The sequence below is a fragment of the Pan paniscus genome, chromosome 11 (assembly GCF_029289425.2).
Source record: "Pan paniscus chromosome 11, NHGRI_mPanPan1-v2.0_pri, whole genome shotgun sequence".
In the NCBI taxonomy this organism is placed as follows: Eukaryota; Metazoa; Chordata; class Mammalia; order Primates; family Hominidae; genus Pan; species Pan paniscus.
In genome coordinates this window covers 114,997,157-115,015,102 of record NC_073260.2, presented here as the reverse complement: position 1 = coordinate 115,015,102, position 17,946 = coordinate 114,997,157, and the positions used below count along the sequence as shown (strand labels likewise).

General features: G+C 32.7%; 1 protein-coding gene across 39 annotated transcripts in view; it reads right to left on the bottom strand.

Annotated features, from left to right (window-relative positions):
* Positions 1-17,946, bottom strand: part of PTPRD (protein tyrosine phosphatase receptor type D) — a 2,308,100-nt gene that overhangs the window by 1,261,492 nt on the left and 1,028,662 nt on the right. For all 39 annotated transcript variants that reach the window (XM_055092146.2, XM_055092147.2, XM_055092152.2 and 36 more), the window contains one exon: positions 4,450-4,499. The gene's annotated coding sequence lies outside the window, so the exon portion shown is untranslated. The remainder of the gene's footprint in view (positions 1-4,449; positions 4,500-17,946) is intronic.

Genomic DNA, 17,946 nt, shown 5'->3' with positions numbered 1-17,946 from the left:
GGTCCAAATAATGCAAAGTAATTCTTCAGTTTCCACTATTTTCCTTCATGCAGGATGTTACTTGTATGTCTTTTAACTTCATTTTTCCCCAAGCCCTGTCACCACTGTGAAAATAAACTAAGCTAATTTAACTGGCATCAATTACCTCTATATGTGGTTTGTGTTTCTTAACTGGATTTTTCCCTTTAACTATCACTTACATTCAGGGACACATGAAATAAATCCTGAAATATTTATTTCTATAACTTATGCTCTATTTATCAGATAGGCTCATTATTTATCTATTTGGAATGGCTAGTGGAGGATAAGAAGTATTAGTGCTACTTAAAGTCTTAGAACCAATCTTCAAGACAGCTTTTTGTGTTTTACCTTTGTTCTCGCTGCTTTCATTATGACACAGAGATTGGTAATTTAGAAAAAGTGAAAAACATCTAATTAGCTCTTGATTATTGTGCTCAATATTTCATCATGTTTGGCTACCTAAAACAGGCAAGAAAGCAGAAAGAAAAAAACAGGCAACCAAAATCTTCTGAAACAAATCCCAAGCTCTTCAAATATCCAAATATATGGATTAATAAAATTCCATCTTTAGTTTCAAGGATTTTAATCTATAAACCCCAACATTTCTTTATTACATTGTTTCAATATTATGAAGAATTGAAACACATTAGCTAACTACTAAAATAAGATATTATCTACTTTGCTGTTCTACTTCCATTGTGTTACATTATGAGTTACTCTTAAATCATGACATGGCTTAGACTAAGGACCCAGAGATGAAAAACAAACATTCTAAGAACATATTTAAATGAAGATTGTTACTTCATGAGGAAAAACACATGCAATTCTAAAAACGTGTATACTGCAACCTGTGGCAAACACATGTATGTTTGCATAACTCATACAAAATTTTTAAAAATAAACAATCCTTATTTTTATACCATCCTTTCTATCAGACACAAAACAAGTTGTGTTTTTGGTGAAAATTTTAAAACAAACAAAAAAAGATATATATATCTCTCTCTCTTCTCTCTCTCTATATATCTCACAAGACAAGTATTAAATAAAATCTTAATGAAGTACATATAATAGTATTCTGTAGTTAATACTTAAGGCTGTGTTTATATTATGGCTGTTATATGCTTATATAACTTATTAGACATAATATTTTAGAAGCAATAAGTATATTTTAACAATGATTACATTTAAATGCTTAAAGGTTAGCCTAATATTCTGATATTTTAAAGATCCTATAAAACATTCATATTGCATGCTTTTGGTTCCCTTAATAATATCATATGGAAATAAATTATCATAATTCATTTAGGCTTAAAGTAAAATAATTTTGTTATAGTGCTGAATTTTCATTTCAAAATTGTGGCCACATAACTAATTGTTGCATGAAACTTATAATGGGCAATTCATAAATATATATATATATATTGATTTAACAAAATACTACATATTGCTTATTTTAATAGATACATTAAATTATTAAATAACTAAATATCAATGTATTAATATTTATGTATGAATTTTATAATAAAACATTAAAACATATACAGAGCAATTACAATTCTAATGCAAATCTATTTATCTTAAATGCACAAGGTAATAAACATAGAACAATGTAACACCTGGAGTCCATTAACTGTAAAAATTTAAACGATAAAGCACTTAGAGAAACCATAATATCTTAGTAACAACAGATAAAGCAAAAATATCTTAAATAGGACATAAAAAACTTTGATCATAGAAGGAAAATGAAAAAACCCTAATAAACAGAAATAAATCAAAATTAAGAACTTCTGTTCATCAGAATATATCATCCAGAGAGTAATGAGAAAATCCACCAAAGAGTTGAATATAAAGTGCAAATATTCAGTGGTGCTCTGGTAAATATTTCACAACTAGCTCTCCAGAAGGAAAAATAAAGCCATTATTTTTGGTGTTTCTCAAACTATGTTGTGAAAATACTTCTATCATGACTGATTTTCAAACCCATAACTGACACTTTCATAATTGGCTATGGTTAGTTTTGAGAAAGTATTTAAGAATGTAAGAATGTTAGTCTAAGAATATATTTAAATCAGGATTATTACTTCATGAGGAAAAACACATGCAATTCAAAAACCATACATAAAAGGACAATGTAATCCATGGCAAGTACACATTTGCAGAATTGATTCTGAATTTTAAGAAAGAAATAATGCTGATTTATTAATTGGTAGTTTTAAATCCTCTATTGGATATATACAATGGCATATATATATGTATATATATATGTGTGTATATATATATGTATATGTGTGTGTGTATATATATATACACACACACATATATGTATTTATATGTATGTATGTATAAACATAATCCGATATGTATATTATGTATGTATAAACATACGTATGTATAGACATAACCTAATAATAAAGGACAAATAAACTAGTAAGAAAAAAAAGGCAAAAGTTTTAGGACATTTCAACGAATAGCGTAACCACATGAGAAATAAGAGCAAAAACAAATGTTTGATAGCATCAATATTCAAGATATTCCAATTATAATACCCCTATTCACATACCCAAACTGCTGAAGTTAGGATGAAAAATCCCGGTGTCAGTGACTATAGGGAGCAACTGAACTCTTATATCGTGCTCCTAAAACTGATAAACACTTGGTGAATTGTCAATATGTACTGAAGCAGAACATGAGCATATCCTATGTACACAACAAAATACATACATGTGTTCTCCAAAAACACATGTTCCTGATATCCAAATCAACACTATTGATAAAGCCAAAGTCTGGAAGCTACTTAAGTGACTATCAATATTAGAAAGGGTTAATAATTTGGTCTATTTCCACAGTTGAATACTACACAGCAATGAAAATGAGCAATTTACCACTGCACACAATTTTACAAACATAATGTTGAGCAAAATAAACAAAGCAATACCTACTGTATGATTTCATTTATAGAATACAGAAAAAGGAGCCTCCTTTTTCTATATTCTAGAAGCAAAGATGTTGCTTAGGTTCTGTATACTTCTAGAACTGAAGATATTGCTTATGCTCTATAGGTTTAGTGACTAGAAAGAGTATAACAGGACTCAAAGTACTCTAATGTTCTTTTTTTTAAAAAAAAGACTTATGTCAGTATTGGTTATATGGGTGTAATTCATTTTGTAACAATTCACTAAAACTGTGCACTTAAGATATAAGTAATTTTCTCTATGTATATAAGATAATTAAAACTGGAGATAATAGTAATTTTTTAGAATACTTTTGTTTCTTATTATAAATTGAAATAATTTATTTAAAAAGTTAATTCAGGTATATTTGTGAAATATAATTTAAAACTTAAAAATAAGTACTTGGGGATAAAATTATTACTCAAACTGTATCTAAATAATTTCTCCAAATTTCTCCCATTATCAGCAAAGTCCTCCTGGTAGAGCAGAGGAATTTCACTTTCCTCCTATATGATACTTGTTTTAAACAATCCTATGTTATGTTGAGTGTTTCTTTAAAAAGTAATGAAAAAGTATGCCTTATAGTTCTTAGAGATGGCTGTTATCTACGATCATTTTAAAACATCTTTTTCAAGATACATTGCAATAATGCTATATGCCCAAATAGGAGTTTTAATCAACTGCCTTTGTGCTTCCAAGGATGTCATTTCCCCCAAGTATAAAATGTATGATACAAATGCCCACATTATCTGGATTTTATATATTTATTATAAAGTAAATCTTTATTATGTTTACTAATAAGCAACAGATAAACTCTGAAAGTTGGCTTAGTGAAAATTAATTTCATCAGTTTCAAAACACAAATAAACTCATATTTATGTATATTCTGTAGTCAATTATTAATATAATCCAGATTCACATTTTTGACAAACCTTATTGAATACATATAACCACAGAAGTTAATGAATAATTAAAGCCTTAAAAATTGCCTTAGAAGTCACTTGTTATTTATTACCATCTTATTTCCATAGTTACATACTTTACTCTCAACTTCCTGGAGCTCTAACATCATGCTTCATGGACAGACCCAATTTTGATACATCTTGACAGGTGATAAAACAAGTTTTACTTTCAATAACTCATTGCCATCAAATAGACTTCATTATGAAAAATTTAATGGATAAAATTGTTATTCATGTTCAAAGAACAGTTTTCAGTGGTGTCAATCTTTACCTTTGTGGGACATGCCTTAAAATTTACGTAGAAATCTATCAAAGACTATATCAAATAACTGTATTACTATAATCTATCCAAGAACATAAACATTCTGTTAGAAAATATCACATAATTTCTTCAACATTTATGGTTAAATATCAAATGACTTATTTGAATTTCCTTTACTTTAAAAAAACTGGACATGATCAAAAAGCGGTAATGAAAATAACTCTAAAATTAGGTAAATTAATTATAATCTTACCGTAAGCTCACAGGTTAGGAATTCAAAGAAAAAGTTCACCACCCTGAGACCTAGAAAAGTATAACCCAAAACATTCTCTATTAGTACTAGCGTTCAATTTAAATTAAAGAACCTTAAGAGGTTAGTAATTCAATATGAGAAATGTTATTATATGAGTAATTAGTATACATATCACTTGACAAACATTTTTGACTACAGTATTTGTCTGAAATAGCATTACCAGTTACTCATCTTACATCAAAGTATTGTGATTTGGGCTCTTTAATGCAGTGATGACAAACAAGCAGACAATTATTGTCCACTTGCTTCTTGTAAGACTATAGGTGATGGATACATTTGCAAGCTTAATGTATTTTGTTGGATAACCTTCTCTGTTACATTAATTTAACAATGTCAGATATAACATACATCCCGATATATACATGTGCAAACATGTACACACACAGATGTGGCTATCATACCATAATCCTACTTTTTATCTTTGCTTTATCCATTTTAATCACTAATAAATAACTCTCCGTGATATATTCTATAAAGTATGTAATAATTTTAAAGGCTGTACAGTACTCCATCGTTCACTGTACATCGTAAATTATTTAAGATATTTGATTTAATAATTATGCTAGTTATTATTATTGTCTTTAAAATACGCCAGTTAGTTACCATTGTGTGTGACTTTATATAATAGTTACTGAGGCCAGTTGCGGTGGCTCATGCCTGTAATCCGAGCACTTTGGGAGGCCGAGGTGGGTAGATCACAAGGTCAGGAGTTCAAGAGCAGCCTGGCCAACATGGTGAAACCCTGTCTCTACTAAAAAATAGAAAAATTAGCCACCTGTGGTGGTGCATGCCTGTAGTCCCAGCTACTCAGGAGGCTGAGGCAGGAGAATCACTGGAACCTGGGAGGTGGAGGTTGCAGTGAGCCAAGATCATGCCACTGCACTCCAGCCTGGGTGACAGAGCAAGACTGTCTCAAAAAAAAAAAAAAAAAAAAAAAAAGTTACTGAGCCCTTTGTAAAAGTTTTCTCATTTTGATGCAGTGGTAACTTTATCAACACACATTACTCGCCATCAAGTTTGTTTAATGCTTGATAGATACTATTATATATGAACAAGAAAAGAAAACTAAATATTTAACCTCTGCCCTCAGAGAAGAAATTAGTAGTACTTGCAGACTCTTTAGAAAATTCATGAATGACTGGTAGGTCTACAAGTAGGTGCTCTATTGTGTAACCTCTAGCTAATTGCTATATAATTTAAAATAGAAAAGTTATAATAGATTGAGTCTTTTATGTCAATTCTTTAATTGTTGGTACTGTTTTGGGAGACTGTGTTTTTCTCAGTTTATGCATTAAACTGTTTCAACTAGTTTCTACCATAATTGAAGAAAATAGTTTATATAACTTCATTTATTTGATGAAGGAATAATACTTCATTCTTAGGAAGGATGATCATCTGTGAAAGTGAATCTGACAGTAAAATGAACCACTAGAGAGGTGATATAAAATGTTTCTCTTTTTGATGAAATGTTAGAGGAAAACAAAATATCACTATCACGGAGGTGTAAAGGAGTACATTACAATTCTTCTAGTAGACCTCCCGGGCTCATTTGTTCAGTATCACTTTCTGCTTTCATTGACCCTCCAGGAGCAAGGATAGAGATGATTTCAGGAGATCTATTCCTTATTGACATTTGTGAAAGGAGAATCCTCTCAAAAGAATCTAGTGTGATTTGAAATGCTCGTACTTTAAAAAGTCAATCAATGAATTAGAGTGACCTTCTTTCTTGCCCTCCCTTTTTATCTAGAGGTGCAGCAAATTAAATTTTGGTTAAATGTTAAAAGGTTGAGTATTAGAATTAACATTTGGCTGAAGCTAAATATTACCATTGTAGAATAAACTTCTTGGATACACAAATTAGAAGTTTTAATTGTTATTACTATTTTATTACTAAAAGTTTAAAGTCAAGCTTTAAGGTTTTAACATTATAGTGCAGAAACAATAATTTATTTTAGCACGATCAGATGCTAGATTACTCCTGCAGGCACTGTGTTGCATATTTGCAATATCAAATTGACACTTTTAACAGAACGATGGAATTTCAACATAAAAAGCACATAAAGAGATTTATGTCGTTTTGTTCTATCTAGAATGTTTATCTATATTTGAAAGTGAATATTTTGATATTAACAATAAATCCAAAAGACATCCTTGTTTGTATTACCGACGTTGTTACACTGATCAGATATGTTGGGTATGTAGATTATAAGTCATGGCTCATACTTAAGTTCAGGGATTCCAGAAATGATATTCAAACTATTTGACTAGTTGGTCTTCCAAGGACAAATCCAAATCAGATAGGTAATTTTAGGCATACAAGAAGGTCAAAGCAGAAATACAGTTTATTCCAACTTTAATTTACCATTTTCAATGATTTGTGGAGCTTGACTCAGGCAAAGATACATTTAAAAAGGAAAGCATTGGCTGGGCATGGTGGCTCATGTCTGTAACCCCAGCACTTTGGGAGGCTGAGGCAAGCAGATTGCTTGAGGCTAAGAGTTTGAGACCAGCCTCGGCAACATGGAGAAATCCCATCTCTACAAAAAAATACAAAAATTAGCCAGGGGTGGTGGCGTGTGCTTGTACTCCCAGCCACTTGGGGGCTTAGAAAGAAGGATTGCTTGAACCCTGGAAATTGAGGCTGCAGTGAGCCGAGATTGTACCACTGCATCCAGCCTGGGGGACAAAGTAAGACCTTGTCTCAAAATATAAATACATAAAAATAAATAAAAAGGAAAGAGTTTAACACAATGTGCATAAATAACTATTTTCAGAGGAGAGATTTATGATGAATGACCAGTTATTAAACTGTCAGAGACTTTGACACTAGGTTAGAGTTTTATCCTTGATAAATTTTAAGAAATTTTATTTCACATAAAATTCTAGCCAAATGAATTGGATCAGTCCAGGCACGGTGGCTCACGCCTGTAATCCCAGCACTTTGGAAGGCTGAGGCGGGTGGATCACCTGAGGTTGGGAGTTCAAGACCAGCCTGTCCAACATGGTGAAACCCCTTCTCTTCTAAACATACAAAAATTAGCTGGGTATGGTAGTGCACACCTGTAGTCCCAGGTACTTGGGAGGCTGAGGCCAGAGAATAGCTTGAACCCAGGAGACAGAGGTTGCAGTGAGCCGAGATTGTACCACTGCACTCCAGCCTTGGTGACAGAGTAAGACTCCGTCTCAAAAAAAAAAAAAAAAAAGAGGATCAGATATACTTCTCTCATTTGTACTACTTATTTGAGGAACAACCATTCAGAAAGCACTGATGTTAAGCCAAGTAGGCAAACCACAAAAGAAATTATTGATAATTTTATAATTCTGGTATCCTAAACTTACCATGCTGAATAAGACATTCTTCAGAGTTGTGTTTGAATGATTTTCAAATTACTACAGAAATCTTGAAAAGTTATACATTCAAGTTTAATTTTTTAGTATTATTTTAGTATTTCTGTAGATAAACGCCTTTAATGAATGGATTTATTGGATCTATGATGTAGTGTTTGGAGAAATTCATGAAACTGGCATCTTAGATGTTGATTTCTTCCTCATTAAAAAGAATTAGAGTGCATTACTTCCTCTTGACTTAATTTTGCAGGGAGTCCAAAAATTTGGGGGAGGGAGAGGAAATTGAATAAAAATTATTTGGAAACCTAAAAATTGGAAAATCATTTTCAATAATAATTTTAAATAATTATAAATACTTCAAAATGATTGGGAATAATTTTAAAGACAGTTTCTTGGGTTTAGGAAAATAATATTTAATCAGCAATAAATAGTACTGTAATAGGATTTCTACATTGTATCTCATGTATCCTCAGTTGATGCTCAGAAAAGTTTCATATATTAGAGATTATTTTCCACATTTTCACAGAAGAGACTGAAAGCCAACAATTGCCTGAATAAACTACAAAAAAATCTTACTATCAATATGTTGTAAAGTTAAAATTGAACCTGAAGTTAACTAAATTCAGAATCCCAGTTAAGTCACATACCAGGATAGGATAATATTAGTAGATACCTTTCACCAAACATATAATGTATGTAAGATCCTGGTCTCAGTATTTTTATGTATTAATTCATTTAATTCTGACAATTATATTTTTACTTTATAGATAAAACTGAGCTATAAGTATATTGTTCTTTATCATACACATTTTTAATCCAGGGAGTCTTGCTTCAGAGCCTATGCTCTTAGTCATTACATCTCTATATGATAGTTAATCATTGTACGGTATTCTTACAAGTGCTATTTCAATGCACATATATTCATTTATTCTTTTCAGTTTTAGAAGTCAAGTAATTATACATTTATTATGAGTCTAATATCATCTTAGTGGGCTGGTCCTCATTAATAACTACAGTTAACATTTACTGAACACATACTAAGTGCCACGAAGTGTGTCAAAGTCTTTAAGTTCATCTCATTTAATCTCCATAGCAATCCTATCAGGTATTATGAGCATCTATGTTGTATAAATAAGAACACTGACTAGAAAGGTAAACAAATATATCCAAGGACAGAGAGCTAGTAAGTAATATAGTTGAGTTTTTAAAATAATTATTTTATTTTTTAAGATCTGGGGTACACATACAGGATGTGTAGGCTTGTTACATAGGTAAACGTGTGCCATAGTGGTTTACTGCACCTATCAAACCATCACCTAGGTATTAAGCCCAGCATGCATGATCTCTTTTCCATAATCCTCCCCTGCCACCTCCACACCTCCTCCAACAGGCACCAGTAAGTGTTGTTCCCCTCCCTGTATGTTCAGCTACAGTTGAGTTTTAAGCACAAACTCTCCTACCCTTCAGTTAGATGTAGCTTAGAGATACAGATTGTTTGTGTAAATTTGTGGGGTATAAGTGTAATTTGGTTATATGTATATATCACATAGTAGTGAAGTCAGGGCTTTTAGTATGTCCTTTACCAGAATAATATCCATTGTACCCATTAAGTAATTTGTCATCATTCATCTCCCTCCCACTCCCTTACCCTCTGAGTTTCCATTGTCTATCAACCCAAGCTCTAAGTCCATATGAACATATTATTTAGCTCCCACTTATAAGAGAGAATATGCAGTATTTTTCCTTCTGTGTCTGGGTTGTTTCACTTAAGATAATGACCTCCAGTTCCATCCATATTGCTGCAAAGACATGTTTCATCTTTTTTATGGCCAAATAGTGTTCCATACTATTTTATGTGTATGTCTGCATGTATTACATTTTCTTTATTCAATCATTTGTTGATAGACAGGTTATTTCATAACTTTGCTATTGTGAATAGAACTGCAATAAACATATGAGTACAGGTATCTTTTTGGTACAATGATTTCTTTTCCTTCGGGTATATATCAAGTAGTGGGATTGCTGGATCAAAGGGTGGTTCTCTTCTTAGTTCTTTGAGAAATCTCCATATTGTTTCCCATAGAGGTTGTACTAATTTACATTCCCACCAACAGTGTATAAGTCTTCCCTTTTCTTTGTGTTCTTGCCAACACTTTTTTGTCTTTTTGTTAATAGCCATTCTGATTGATGTAAGATGATATGACATTGTAATTTTAACTTTAATCATTTTCTGATGATTAGTAATGATGAGCATTTTTGATGCGCTTGTTGGCCATTTGTATGTTTTCTTTTGAATGGTGTCTATTCATGCCTTAGCCTACTTTTTTTTCTTTTGACTTTTTTTTTTTTTTTGAGACAGAGTCTTGTTCTGTCACCCAGACAGAAGTGCAGTGGCATGATCTCAGCTCACTGCAACCTCTGCCTCCATGATTCAAGCAATTCTCCTGCCTCAGCCTCCTGAATAGCTGGGATTACAGGAGCCTACCACCACGCCTGCCTAATTTTTGTATTTTTAGTAGAGATGGGCTTTCAGCACGTTGGCCAGGCTGGTCTCAAACTCCTGACCTCATGTGATCCACCCACCTCAGCCTCCCAAAGTGCTGGGATTACAGGCATGAGCCACCGTGCCCAGCCCTTAGCGTACTTTTTTTAATGGGATTTGTTTTGTTGTTGTTGTTAAGTTGTTTGAGTTCATTGTAAATTCTGGATAAACTGTCCCTGTCAGTTGTGTTGTTGTCAAATATTATCTTCCATTCTGTGGGTTGTGTGTTGCCTGTGTTGATCAGATTCTTTTAAAGGGGAGGACATGTGAAAGAAATAGGGGGCTTGCATTTTAGTCAATTTAGAAAGAAACCCAAAATCGTATCTTCATAAAGCAGATACATAACTATATTCTCAGTTTTTTATAGATCTCTAAGAATAGTAAATAGATTAGAAAGCTTCTAGTCTTACAACTCTAATAAATTATAATTAATTTTAGATAGTGACAGCCCCACAGTACCTAGCTCATTAAATGCTAAATTGAACCTATGCATTATTTATCAGACATGCCAAATTCTAGAGTTTTCTGCCAATAAATTTTAGAATACATAATACTGTTACAAAATATGTAAATTGTAGGTAATATAAGAATGATTTTGGCATAGGTTATCAGAAACACTTTCTTGCAAAACCAGATAACCTTCTATCCATTTAGAAAAATGCAAATAAATGCTTTAAAAAATAACAACTTTGAACTCTTATCTTTCAAGACTGTGAAGCTTATCATCTCAGAAACACAATTCCTATTACAATTGTAGGCAACATATTTGGGAAAAAATGTAGACTGTTTCAGTAAAACCTTGCACATCATAAACTCTCGATAAATAATCAATGACCATCTAAATGATGCAATAAAGAAATAATAACTGGATAGACCCTTGGGAAAAAAAAAAACACCCCGTGTTTAGGTGTTAGAGTTTACCTTATCAAAATCTTCTCAATGTCTTAATCAATGCCTAACTTATTTCTTACAAAAAAGATCTTAAACCTTGGAAAAGTTGGAATGACTGGCAAGTGGTGAGACTAGCAAACTATCCTATGAATAATGTATGTAAATCTATTGAATACAATGGTATATAATGCTTGTTAAGTAATTTATACATTTATTCCACAAATATTTACTAAACAATTATTTACCAGCCACTACTATACTATAATGTGAAGTTAAAATGACAAATAAGACAAAAACCATAATAGATTTGATATTCTGGTTACTAATGTTTAATAACTGTATATTTTATTGCCACTTCAAAAGCTACTAGACATTGTACAATTGCATTCTATAATCTCTTCCGGGATTTTTCTTTTGGTATTCCAAAATCTAGCTTGAGAAGTTTTATATAAGCTTGAGTGGGTTTAACACTATGGCAGAAACTTCTAGTTATCCCTCAACATCCATGTTACTTTACTTATTTTTTGCTAGGTTCATGACCACTTGGAATAAGACAACCATCCTTAGTCTCAAAGCCATAAGATTAAGTTCTGGCAAAAGCACACATGTAGACGTTGGGTAAGCAAAGTCTAAACAGTGTCAGTGAATGTTAAGAGGCATGTTCCTCTTTGTCCCTCCGTCCTTAAGTAAAATTTCTGGTTAGAATGCAGAATTAATGCCTGGGGCTCCAGCAGTCATTTTATATCATAAGAGGCCACCCCAACCTCTTTGTTTATCAGACTCCCAAGTAGAGCAATTAAAATAGGAGGAATCCAGATCAAATGACAGCGTGGCATGTTATCTCAGACTTGGATGAATTATTTCTTGAATTTGAGAGATACATAAATTATATGGAAAAAGAAAGCAGATTAAAGTTTATCAGAGAAAAAAAGGTGGGAGGAATGGGGAATAACTGCTAATGGGTAAAGAACTACTTTTGGGATGATGAAATTATATCTCAATAAAGCTGTTATTTTAAAAGTTCCTTACATTACTCTATTAGTTTATCTCTTAAATAATTTAAATGCATTTTATATTTTACAAAGATATTTGTGTGGTATATTCTTCTGGAGGCTCAAATTTGTCTGAATTTCTGAACCTGCTATAATGTATTAACGTGTTAGTATATATTAGGATGAATAAAATAAGAAAAAACTATAATCTCTGTCTTCCATTGTCTAAAACCTACTGGAAAGAAGATAAAGGCTATTCATGAATTAACACCAAGAAAAAACATTAACCTCCCAGAGCGTTTGTTGGAATTTCATTATACAATTGAAAGTCATTTGAAAGTTTACTTGTTACCACATAACAAAATATGTGATTAAAAAAATCTACAGAAAGTGTTGCCAATAAATAGTATAGGCTGGAATTTGTATTTTAGCCTGTTGGTTGTAGTGCCTTTGATATCTTCCTCACTGAATGAATATCTGTTCCTAAATTATTCTCACAAAATTCAAAATGTCAAAATCTCAAAGTTTCATACTCCTTCAAAAATTATACAATGAAAATGATTACAAATATTTTGGGTATCAATGATATATAAAATAACATCAAACAACTCATTTAGCAAGTGGGAGTTTATATCTCTTAACTGAAAATTTATACATCCTTATGTTTAATATTTTGACTCTTAGGCATTACTACTCAGGAAAATGCCGCTCTAAATTATTCAAAACACTAAAATCTTATTAAAATGTTTGATGCTGTGTTGAAAAGATTGACAACAATAACCTCAATCTATAAATGGGTGCATTCCAAAAACGTCCTCTGAACTCTTTTTCATGAATGACATTGTCATAATTTTCCTTAGTTGACAATGAGCCAAACTAATTGGTAAAACCTAAAGAAATAATAATGCTCATCATAAAGTTGCCTTGTTATAGATAACTATGCATTTAAGAAGAAATTAAAATTATAAATTGTAACTCCCAGCAGAATATAATGATCCTTTCATTTCTGGAGATAGTAATATTGAAAAATCTGTAAGTCCATGTGAAAGTTCACAAGATTGGTATAGCCTTTATGTAAATTCATGGTAACTATGGCAACATTCATTTTCATTTTACTTCAGCTGCTGCACTAAAGCTCAGATAAGCTTGGAGACTCAGTCTTATAGTTGCCATTATGACTAGCGGGTCCTTATCACTCCCTATTCTGAAAATATACAGCAGAATTTGGGTGCCACTTGTCCCTTTCTATCTTACTCACCATGGTTGGCTACTTTAATCAAGCCCTGAAACTATCCTGTATTCTCTTCTTCCTTCATCCTTACCATACTTTTTTGCCAATTGGCAATTCAGAGGCAGAAGCTAAGTATACAGTGGTAACTCTCAAACTCAAATGCACATAAAAATCACCTGGATTTTTGTTGAAATACAGATTCTGATAGTTCTGCCTTGTTAGAAATACAGAATCTCAGACCCCATCCCAAAAACATGCATCAGAAACTTCATTTTAGTAATACTAGCAAGCTATGTAAAGCTTCCTAAGCCACGGTTTGTTTATCTCAGAAATAGTTTATATATATGAAGTGCCCTGCAACCTCTGTCTCCCCTTAATCTCCCCTCACTCAAATCTACCCAATCTCATTTAGATGATGCTTCATAAACCCTACTAACCTTTTAATTTTTGGGAAAGAAAGCTACTACATTAAAACATTTTATTTCATCACCATTACTATTATTATTATTATTATTTGCTATGCTACCACACAACTAGACCTCTATGTTGCTCATGTTTCACCATCACTATTCTTTCTCTACAGTTACCTAACCATTATATTCCTAATGCTGTAGCCACTAAAGTAAAATATCTCCAACTCCCTCCCATTTTGTACCTGCTTCTCTCTCCTGCTATGACATGACTTGTTCACATATTAAGTGTATGAAAGTTATCCATGAGAACAACTTCAACTTCGTTATTCTACACTTTAAAAATCCATGTGCATCTTCATCCATTCCTCTTCTGTTACTTTATTTCCAAGAAAGGATCTCTCTCCTCCTCGCAGTTTTGCTTTCATCCCCTCTTTTCAGTCCTGAATTACCATGCACCCTTTATGCTTTTTCTAATGACAACAAATTTCTCATTCTCCCCTTTATCTTTATTTTCAACCTGTAATGTCAAGGCTTATCTCTCTGGAGAACTTTGCCCTTGACCATCCTGAGTCTTCAAGCTTGATTTTCTTCTTGTGTGGATGCTTTACATGTCTTATGATTTGCAACATTTTTTTTTCACCCAAAAAATTCTAACGATGCCCTTTATTGCACACCCACAAGGATGCCAAGACATCAAATTCCATGTTCCTTTTAAAGTCCTCATCACCCTGGAAAATTTACAGCACACAGAAGTTAACCACTTCTTCTTTCATAAAATTCTCTTTTTCCAGGAATTACAAACTGCCTTCTAGTTTTGGATTATTATCATTTTTGTTTCATTATGTTTTTATGTTCTCATGATTACATCTTATTGTTTTTGCCTTTATTTTCTCTTCTTCCCAGTACTTTGAATGTAAAACTTCCCAGTTTTACAGCATGTTTATCTCAGTAGCAGACACAATGCCTAGGGGCAAAGCTGTGCTCAGGGATGTTTGAGTGAATGCAACAATCAAGGTATGAATATATTTTCTGATCCTGTCCTTTTTCTACTTATTCCTATGTGAACTTGTACTTAAATACTTGGTTGAAATCTTCATCTTTACAAGTTTCATCTTCAATTCACATCTTAACTTTCCAAATTAGTATTTCTAGACCTGAATGTATTTCTGGTCTAGGTGCTACTTTCCAAACTTCTTGGTACATATTTCTACCTATATATTGCACAATTACTTTGAATTGAAAATGTCCAAACAAAATTTATCTTCTTCCTGCTAAAACCCACATTGCTCCTTGGATTTTTCTTTCTATTAGTGACACTTCTAACTTGTCATTCACACAAACCTAAAAGGCTAGTCATTACTGATTCTTCCCTTTCTTTTCAGCCCTTCATCCAATCATTTTTCAAGCCCAACAATTCTACCTCTGTTGTCTTCATGAAAATGAAGAAAGACCATCCAGATGTGAATAAGTAGGTACTATTTATTTGCAGTTGGCTATAGCAAGGGAGTCAGCCATGCATCATTTGCATTTGCCAGAGACTCAAAGGTAGGTAGGGGAGCAGGAAAACCTAACAATGTATAAAAAGGGAAGGCTTGAGGTGTGTTCTGATTGGAGATACATTAACATGGAGAAACTGGAAGCAGGCTAACTAGAAGTAGAGCAACCTATGTGTTTGCTTTGGGAGATATATTTGGCTTCCTCCGGTTAGTTCTGAGTTGGAAGCAGTGGATAAAAATTAAGGAAGTTGGTAGTCAGTGACCTGAAAATGTCCCCAACATCCTGGCCATTCTGAACCAATTGCCGAGGTTGTGATTTGGTTTCCTGGGCTAGTTGCGGTGGAGGTGGTAGGTCAGAGTTTTGTCACATATGTTCTGGCTGTTAACCATTTGTATATTCAGTCTCTCATCTCTCATATTTCTTATTCCCCTTCCAATTACAGGGCCATCCCTCAACTCAGCCAGTAGTTTTGTTGTAGACCTCATTATTTGGTTCTTGAGATCAGATTGTCTCATCCTTCTACAACCAAAGAAGAGTATAATGTTTGAGAGTATATTGGTTTAATGAATACTTACTAATACAAACAAATCTAGTATAATTGGCATAATGGAAATGATTATGTAGTCATAAGTACACAGTAAGATTATAATTCTTATGATTTGAGTTTTATGTACCAGGCATTGTTTAGTAAGAAAAATATTCTCATTGAACATTATTGCTTCTTCTGTCAGTTGTTCAATATGAAACCTATACAAACTATATTCAGGATAATTTAGTTAATCTCAAGGCACAACATTATTTCCTACAATTCTATGAGGTGAAAGATCTTTAGTTGAATACATTAAATACCATTTTTAAAATAGAAAAACCCATAAATACTCACTTTTCGCTATCATTTATGCTAAATAGGTTGGACATTGATAAATGGAAAGAGATATAGTCAGAGAACATCTAAATTTTTAGTCCTATGTACAGACCTAGGCCACTCTGAGGTATGACTGTTAAAAATAGAGGGGAAAAAAGAGATATATCACTTTGACATGATTTCTACAATCTCTGATTTTATTAGTATATCACATTTATTCCATTTTATCAGTGTTTGAAGAAGTAATTGGTAATGATCTTATTCTTCTTCATCAATTAGCAAGCATTTATTGAACATCTATGTTCCTAAGTGTCATTTCAGATACTGGAGAGCACAAGTCATCACTCTCTCCTGTGATGTTGAATTAAGGAAGCCAGTCTACCATAGCAATGTTGAAAAATATGAGAGGAGGAAATGTATGTGTATATAGGTAACAAAATGTGTTATGTGAATATAATTGTTGTAAAGAGGGGAGACAAAAAAATTATTTTAGAGGAAAATAAAGCTGGAATCGACTTCAGGCTTCTACTATTTTAGTTGTATTACATCCAGCAAGTTACTTAACTTAAGGAGGCCTAAATAATAATTATAATTGTTAATACTAATATATAAGAGATAATAGTAATGATATAAGCAAACACATGTACACATTACATGTGTTTTAGGGTTTTTAATACACTAATCTATGAAATCCTCCTAACAACTCTAAGTGGTAGGCGCTTCTATTATATTTATTTTATAGACAAATTAACTTAGGCACAGAACAATGAAATTACTTGCCCATGGGCATAGACCTAGATAGGAGAGGGGCTTGCTAATGACACAGATTTATATGCTGTTAGAACTATTAATAGGTAATTTAATTGAAGTGCCCACTATGGTAACTGATTCCCAATGGCAGCCCAAAAAAGACCAGTTTGCTTCCTTCTATCTAAGTATGAGATACTACAGTGCTTCTCAAACTTCAGAGTACATCAGAAAGGCTGGGGGTCTCACTAATTCCCTCACTGGGGAATGGGATCCAAAATTAGCATTTCTAAACCAAGTTCCCAGGTGATGTTGATGCTGCTGTTCTGGGGATCTGGATGGAGCTGGAGGTCATTAAGTTGAAATAATCTAGTCACAGAAAGACAAATACTGCATGTTCTTACTCATATGTGGGAGCTAAACAAATTGATCTCATAGAGAATAGAATGGTAAATAGTAGGGACTGGGATGGGTTGGTGGTTGGAATCAGAGGACAAAGAGAGGTTGATTAATAGGTATAAACACATAGTTAGAAGAAATAAGTTTTAATGTTGGTTAGCAGACTAAAGTGACTATATCTAGCAACAGTATTTTGTATACTTCAAAGTAATAGAAAAGAGGACTTGAAATTGTACCAACACATAGAAATAATACTCAAGATCATGGATATCTCAAATATCCTGACTTGATCATAACACATTCCAAACATGTAACAAACATTCATCTGTACCCCTAAATATATAAACTATCATGTATTAATAACAGAAAAAAATAGTCCCAGTGAAGCTATGGGAACTGCAAGTATTTTAACCATAGGCAGCGATAAGGACTAACCTTAGTCCTTATCGCTTAGCAGAATTGGAAGACAGAAGGGAGAATAAATAAAGCGTCTTCATAAATGACCTGCTGAT